We start from the raw sequence: 8,387 nt of genomic DNA, 5'->3' as shown, positions 1-8,387 counted from the left end.
GCTGGCCACAAACACACACACACACACACACACACACACACACAAATAAATAAAAATAAATAAAATTAAAAATCAAAGACATTCAGCCAGCCACCTTATCTTTGACACATTGACCAAACATGTTCCGTGGAAGATAGCCTCTTTAATAAATGGTTCTGGAAAAATTGGCTTTCCATATGCCAGACGACTAAAATCAAAGCCATTGTATCAGTCAGGGTTTTACTAGAGGAACAGATAGAACACAAGATGTACAAATGTATAAGAAATTACAAGTTTGGCTTAGGACAGTCAGTCACGGAGTTGGATGCGGAAGCGTGCAGAGGGTGTCTGCACACTGGAGACTGAAGGAGTCAGTCCACGATCAGGAGGTTGGTGAGTCTTCAGTGGAAGGATCCAAGTAGTGCATTAGAAGCTAGGAGATGACATCCAAACTGAAGGCAAAACTGGTCCTCCTCTGAAGAAAATGGAAACTCCAGCCTTCCTCATTTTCCTTTTATATCCTTTACGTGATGAGCCGCCCTAAAGTGGCTCCTTCACACCCTAGGGTGTGGAAATTGCTAAACTAATTTAGTTAAGATTCTAAACTTCTCAAGTTGACACAAGGGCAGGCCAAATAGCTCAGCGGATTAAAGCGCCTGCTTAGGTGAAGCAGGGGCCTGATCTCCCAACCTGCCATGCCGGCCCTGGTCCAGGGGCACGCTGAGAGTCCCACTGAGACTGGGCGTGGTGGTGCGCATTTGTAATTCCAGCTCTTCCGGAGGCTGAACACAGATGGATTTCTAGAGTCCAATCTATGCAGTGAGACCTGGTACACCCTGTAGAGCCTGTCCTAAATAAAATAAAATAAACCACAAAATTAAAAAAAAAAGAGGGCCAGAGAGATGGCTCAGTGCAATAAGTGCTTCCCTGGCAAGCACAAGGGCCTGAGTTCAATCCCTGGTTCCGCCAAAAAAAAACTAAAAAATAAAAACATAAAGTTGACACAGTGAATTACAACTATGCCCATTTCTATTACCATGCACTAACCTAAAGTCAAAATAGATCAAAGGGGCCAGCCAGATAGCTCAGTGGACTAAAGCACATCTTAGGAAGAACACAGTGGCCAGGGTTCAATTTCCCTGCTCCCAGGGCATGCTGAGATGGTGATTGAGACTGCATATGGTGGCGCACACCTGTAATCCCAGCGTTGGGAGGCTAAAAACAGGAGAATCACTATGAGTCCAATCTATGCAGTGAAACCATTTAGACCCTTTACTAAGTACATACATACATAAATAAAAATAAATAGATCAAAGATTTACACCTTAAAACAGAAACACTAAATCTACTGGAGGAGAAAGTAGGTAGAACAACTTGGATCTCATCTCATTCAAAAGTTTCTGGGCATCAAAAGAAATCACTTACAGAGTAAAAAGAAAAACACACAAATTGAGGAAAAAAATATAGCTGATTGTCCCTCAATCAAAGGACTTTACCTACAACATATAAAGAATGAAAAAAGATCAAGCCCCCCAACATTCAAAGACTCAATCCAAAAATGGGGGCCAGGGAGATAGCTCAGTAGAATAAGTGCTTGCTTGGAAAGCACAAGGTCCTGAGTTCAATCCCAAGTACTAAAAAAAAAAAAAAAAAAAAAAGAAAGAAAATGGGCATCTGAGATGAACATACACATCTCAGATGAAAAAACACAAATGGTAAACAAATACATGAAAAAATGTTCAACAGCACTGGTCCCTTGAGAAATATAAATTAAAACAACACTGAGATTTCATCTCACCCCAGAAAGAATGGTTATCATCAAGAAAGCAACCTATAACAAATACAGGCAGGGCTGTGGAGAAAAAGGAACCCTTTTCCACTTGGTAGGAGTGTAAACTGGTACAAACTCTATGGAAATCAGTGGGGAGAGCCCTCAAAAAACTAAGACTAGAAGTACCATTTAACCCATCTATTCTCCTTCTGGGTCTTTCTCCAGAAGAACTGAAAACATACCACAGCAATATATGTGCACCCATGTTTTTAGCAGCACAATTTGTCATAGCTAAATCTTGGAAACAACTCAAATGCTCATCAGCTGAGGAATGGCTAAAATAGATATGGTATTTTTATAGGGTGGAGTATTAGTCAGCTATAAAAAGGATAAACTCGAGGTAAATGGATGCAACTAGAGGCCATACCCATGAGTGAAATGAATCAGATATACTTGTTAAACATCATATTGTCTTCCTACTGTAAGAACTTGAAAAAGAAATAAAGTCCTAAAAGTACAATAGATTCTATGAAAGGGAAAGAAACTGTTCAAAAGGAAAGAATAACAGGGATGAGAAAAAAGAGGAAAAAATGTATTATGTATTTAGGACAGGGTCTATGGGGTCTACAGGGTCTCACTACATAGATTGGACTCATAGTAATTCTACTGTTTTCAGCCTCCCAAGAGCTGGGATTGCAGGTGTGCACCACCAGGCCCAGACTCAATCCCCATCTCAGGAGCCGGCACTGCACTCTGGGGATCGAACCCCGGCCACTGTACTCTGCTTAAGCAGGCACTTTAGTCTGCTAAACTATCTGGCCAGCTCTCTCGCTCTCTCTCTCTCTCTCCCCCTCCCCCCCTTCTCTCCTCTTTCTCTCTCTATACACAGGATAGCTTGGATAAGTGTACTGCTGATTTCTACTGGTCTATTGAAAGGAGCAGTCAATGCCAAAATTGTTTATCCTTCTTTTTAATTTTTTGATCAATTTTGCATGCTTAGATCCGGTAATCTGAACAGCTAATTTGAACACAACAATATGCAATATAACAACCACTGTTGATTCCTACCATTTTATTTACTGAAATTCTGTATAATTTCTAATGGTTTTTCTACTATTTTTTTTTCTCTTAAAAAACTTAAAAGACACAGATCAACTTTGGCTTAAGTGGTGACTTCCTCACAACAGACTTTCCAAGACTATTCAGTGGAGAAAGGACAGGATGTATAGCAAACCATCCTGGCAAAACTAGATTTTCACACGCAAAAGAATGAAGTTGGAGCTGGATGTTACTCAGCACTTGGGGGAGAGGCAGGAGGACACCAAGTTTGAGACCAGCCTGGGAAATTTAGTGAGAACTTCTCTTAAAATTGTAAGGTAGAGAGTGGGGACTATGAATTTGGGCACTTATATCATATATAAAAATAACTCAAAATGAATTTAGCAGCTAAGCATCAGAACTAAAACTATAAAATACTTCGTAATTGTGCTGGGTATGCTGGCACAAACACCTATAATCCCAGCATTCAGGAGGTTGAGGTGGGAATTTTTTCTGTTTTTTGTTTTTTGGCTGGCTCAGCCCGCCCTGAGGGCAGGGCTGGCACTGTATGTGATCCCTGGTGATTGAACTGCGGTCACCTGCACCTGTCTAAGCTTGCCTACATAGGTGCTTTAGACCACTGAGCTATCTCACTGGCCCCTGAGGTGGGAGTTTAGTACTCTTTTTCTTTTGCAGAACCAGGGATTGAACTCAGTCAGGCCTTTACTTGCCAGGGAAGCACTTACTCTCCTGAGCCATCTCCCCAGCCCTGAGGTGGGAGTTTAAGGCAAGCCTGGGCTACAAAGTGAGCTCAAGGCCAACCTGAACTGCATAGTAAGATCTTGTCTCAAAAAGACAATAAATAAACAAACAAACAAACAAACATCCCCCATAGAGGCCAGGGAGATAGCTCAGTAAGAATAAGTGCTTGCCTGGCAAGCACAGGGTCCTGAGTTCAATCTCTGGTACCTAAAAAAAAAAAAAAAAAAAAAAAAAAAACAGCCCCCACAAACTATCCTTTTATTCTCATCAGTGCTGTTATACCATATAAACCTGTGAGAGAAATCTAAATTTTACCTTAAAATATGATTTTTTTTTTTTTTTTTTTGGTAGTACCAGGGATCAAACTCAGAACCTTGAGTTTGCCAGGCAAGCACTTATTCCACTGAGCTATCTCCCCAGCCCCAAAATATGATTTCTAAGGGCCATGGACATAGCTCAGCTGTCTAAGTGCCTGCCTAGAAAAGCACAAGGACCCAGGTTGAATCCTGGGTACCACATGCCGTGCCAGCCTCACACCTAGCCACCAAGACTGGATGTGGTGGCGCATGCCTATAATCCCAGTCCTGGGGAGGCTGAAACAGGAGGATCAATATGAGTCCAAGCTGTGTAGTGAGACACTGTACCAAATACATAAAATTATATATATATATATATATATATATATATTTCTAAAAGACAACACAAACAGTATGTTAAGATGGTAGACCACAGCCTGGGGTGCATAATAAATGAAAGTCTAGCCTGAACAACATTGTGAGACCCAGTTTCCAAGCAAAACAAAACAAAATGAAACAAAGCAAAAAAGGGCAAAGTGGCACATGACCTGTAATCCTGGTACTTGGGAGCTGAGGCAGGAGGACTGCTGCAAATTCAACAGCCTGGGCTACATAGTGAAAACTTGTCTCAAATAAACAAAAACAAAACTGAAACAAAAGATGGTAGGTCATCATCCATAAGACAGATTAAATATTGCCATTAATGGGGAAATGTGATCCTTCATTGTATTTGGGCCTTTTGTGTGAATACTTCTGATATTAAATTAAATGTGCCTTGAAAAAAAAAAGATTGAATAGGGAACTGACTCTTAATACTAATATTGTAGATAGTGAAATCAGTTAAGTTAGGCAGGGTTGGGCCAACAGCATAGAAGACAATTGTGACCAGAGGTATTGTCGCTGAAGCCCAGGCTTCCAGAAAAAGAGAAACGATACCCCCACATACTTCCCATAGGGATGAACAATAGTGATTGGTCTTCTAAATAGGCATTAGGGTTCCACAGAGAGAGCTCAGCAGGCATAAATGCCTGCCTGGCAAATGCATGGTCCCAAGTTCAATCCCCAGTACCAATACATACATACATACATACATAGGCATTAATTACCTTGGGTGAGGACCAAAACTTCCCTTACCCATTCCTTAGGAGAAAATCCTGTTCCTTCCATGTGTGTTTGCTATGTGAAGTCACAATACAAGGTATGATGGTGGTTCCCCATTTAATCAGTATTACCTGACTATACTTATTTACTGCACCCTCATTGGTTCACCATAGTTTTGTCCCACCTCACACACAACTTGTGATTTCTGATCAGACTGACATTACCTAAATAACTACACTTGTAATTTTATTAGTTGACTATAGTTTTGTCCCACTTTAAACCTGCCTCACCTTGTGGCTTTGCTCAATAAAAACACCCAAGAGGTGAGGCCTGAGGGCAATCCACTTTCCAGGCCCCCTTCTATCTCTTAGATAGCAGCTTTCTCTCAATAAATTCTTCTACTCTTAAAATCCATTGTTCCCAGAATTCATTCATTGATTTTATTTTTCTTTCGGTGTCTTGAGGGAGGGTCTCATTTTGTACTATAGGCTGACCTTGAACTAGGTAGCCCAGGCTTGGCGTCAAACTTGCAGTGATTTTCCTGTCTTGGCCTCCCAAGTCCTAGGGTTACAGGCATGTACTACTATGCCTGACTCATTCCTCGATATTAGAGCACATGAACTCTTTATTTTTCACATCTAGCAGGTTGGGAGTTAAAATATTTGCTTTACATTATTTGGAGGTCCATATATAATTCTTATATCATGTATACATCTCTATATCACATACACCAGGTATGAGCCACCACACCCAGCTCATTGATTGATTTTGATTAATATAGATCTTGCTTATTTTTGGTTTTTGTTTTTTGAGACATAGTCTCCCCTGTGAAGCACAGGTTGGCCTGGAATACCCAGAGATCTTTCTGCTCCAGTCTCTCAAAGTGTAATCTCTCAGAGATTACAGGTATAGACTACTATGCCAAGAAATCTATAACTTTTTAGAACCACTATTCATGAATAGTCTATCTTAATTTCTGGTGCCTGCTTATTTAACATGGCTATAAAATGAAGCTTAAGCATCAGTGACCTGCTAGTGTCTTGTCCTCTTTTCCAGGTTAGCAAAAGATGATAGCCAGGTGTGGTGGCACATCCCTGTAATCCCAGCACTTGGGAGGCTAAGGCAGGAGCATCACTGTGAATTCAAGGCCAACCTGTACTACATAGTGAGACCCTGTCTCAAAATAATAATAATAATAATAATAATAATAATAATAATATTACAAGGTGTAGGACTCAGCCAAGGTTACCCAGGGCTATCTATATTGGCATTCCCTTTGTCACCTCTTGAGGTCCTAGAGCTTCCTTCTAGAGGTGACTTGTAGGCTTTCTACTCTGAGCAAAGAATTTTCCAAGACAAGTACAAAAGGTAACAAGTTTTAAATCTATTAGAGACAGAAAAAAGAAACAGGGTCTGCAGAGCAAATGTGTGGCAAATAAAAGTAAGAAAAGTTGGGCCAGAGAGATGGCTCAGTAAAATAAGCACTTCCCTGGCAAGCACAAGGGCCTGAGTTCAGTCCCTGGTTCCGCAAAAAAAAAAAAAAAAAAAGTAAAAGTAGGAAAAGAAATCCACTTCATGTAATACCAGGGATCAAACTCAGGACCTTGCACTTGCTAGGCAAGTACTTATTCCACTGAGCTATCTCCCTGGCCTTGAGACCATATTCTTTTTATTTATTTATTCATTTTTATGTATTTAGTACAGGGTCTACAGGATCTCACTACACAGATCCGACTTGTAGTGGTCCTCCTGTTTTCAGCCTCCCAAGTGCTGGAATTATAGGCACACGCCACCATGCCAGTCTCATTTCTCATCTCAGTGCGCCCCAGGGACAGGACCAGCACCACTTGCCGGGGATTGAACACCGGTCACTGTGTCTGCCTAAGCAGGTGCTTTAGTCTGCTGAGCTGCCTGGATGGCCCGGGACCATATTTTTAAATGAAATAAATTGGACACACATGTGTGAATACTGCATCATTTCTTTGGCATGAGAAACTGAATGTGTAAATAAGGACCAAAGTATATAATAGATATTGTGAAGGAGGAAGAAAATGTTCAAATGAGGAGGGGAACAAAGGAGAGGAGGACGTGGAAAGAGGGGGAATGTAAAAAAATGAGAAAAGAAAAAAACATGAAAACAAAACTTTTGTAAATGGGAATGGGAGGAGGGGTTGGTTGAGGGAGGGTAAAGGAATGGGGAATGTGGATTGTGAATTGGTGGTCAACTTGTAACACTCAGTTGAACTGAACTATCATGATACTGTGTGTGGGAGTCGGCCCACCAGAAGAATGTTGACAGCAGGTTAAGAGGCAGAACTGAAGAGGAAGAAGTTTAGAAACTTAGGGAGCTGCAGGTGTTCCTGGAGGAACTTGTCATGCTGGCTTTCCTGATGAACACAGCTCTTCTCATTGTGGGAGGAGCTTGCGACCTCACTGTTGCTGAAGATGGTTATGGTACTTTTGCCAGGAGCTCTACTTTTCTTTCTTTCTTTTTTTTTTTTTTTTTTTTTTTTGTCTTTTTGAGACAGGGTCTCACTATGCAGTTCAGACTGGCATTGAGTTCACTATGTTGTCCAGGCTGGTCTTTTTTTTTTTTTGGCGGAACTGGGGATTGAACTCAGGCCCTTGCCCTTGCCAGGCAAGTGCTCATTCTACTGAGCCATCTCCCTGGCCCCTAGGCTGGTCTTAAACTCACAGTGATCCTCCTGCCTCAGCCTCTCAAGAGCTGAGATTACAGGCATGTGCCATCATACCCAGTTTCTAGTTCTTACTTTGAATGTCACTTCCTGACTCCAGTGCAGATCCCTCAGCCTGCTGACACAGATCCTTCATCCCACAGGCACAGACTTTCTAGCTTCCACCACTGACCTTTGGGCCTTCCCATTGCACATCCGTGAAACAGCCTGCATGAGGTATTGTTATGGGCTCTAGGTCTTCAGCTGGCCTCATGTGGGACATTACTGTGAGATTCAGGCCCTCAGCCAGATTATTTGGTCTTTAGTGGGTGGAGAGATCTCCTGCAAACTCTGTATATGACTCTTTGGGTGACTATTATAAAATAATCTTGATCGATGATGTATAGTGTGCCTAGGGAGAGTCACATGGAGAGAAAAAACATTTTCTCAGGCTTTCACAGAGAGCAAATTGGTCAAGCACTGGCCATGACTCATCCTCATGGCTGACACTGACAAATGGAAAAAAAAAAAATCTTATAAATTATATATCCTGTATTTTTTTCTTGTTTAAAACCAAACTATAACAGAGGAAAAAAAGAATTATATCATGTGCGGGTACAAATTCTCCATGATCACTGTAATCATTATGTATATCTAAAATGTATCAGTAAGGGGCTGGAGAGATGGCTCAGTGGTCTAAGGCACCTACTTAGAACAAGCTTGGCAAAGCATCAGGGACCGCGGTTCAATCCCCCAGCACCACAT

Source organism: Octodon degus, unplaced genomic scaffold (genome assembly GCF_000260255.1).
Source record: "Octodon degus isolate 3935 unplaced genomic scaffold, OctDeg1.0 scaffold00019, whole genome shotgun sequence".
NCBI classification, from domain to species: Eukaryota; Metazoa; Chordata; class Mammalia; order Rodentia; family Octodontidae; genus Octodon; species Octodon degus.
This window is presented reverse-complemented; position numbering follows the sequence as displayed.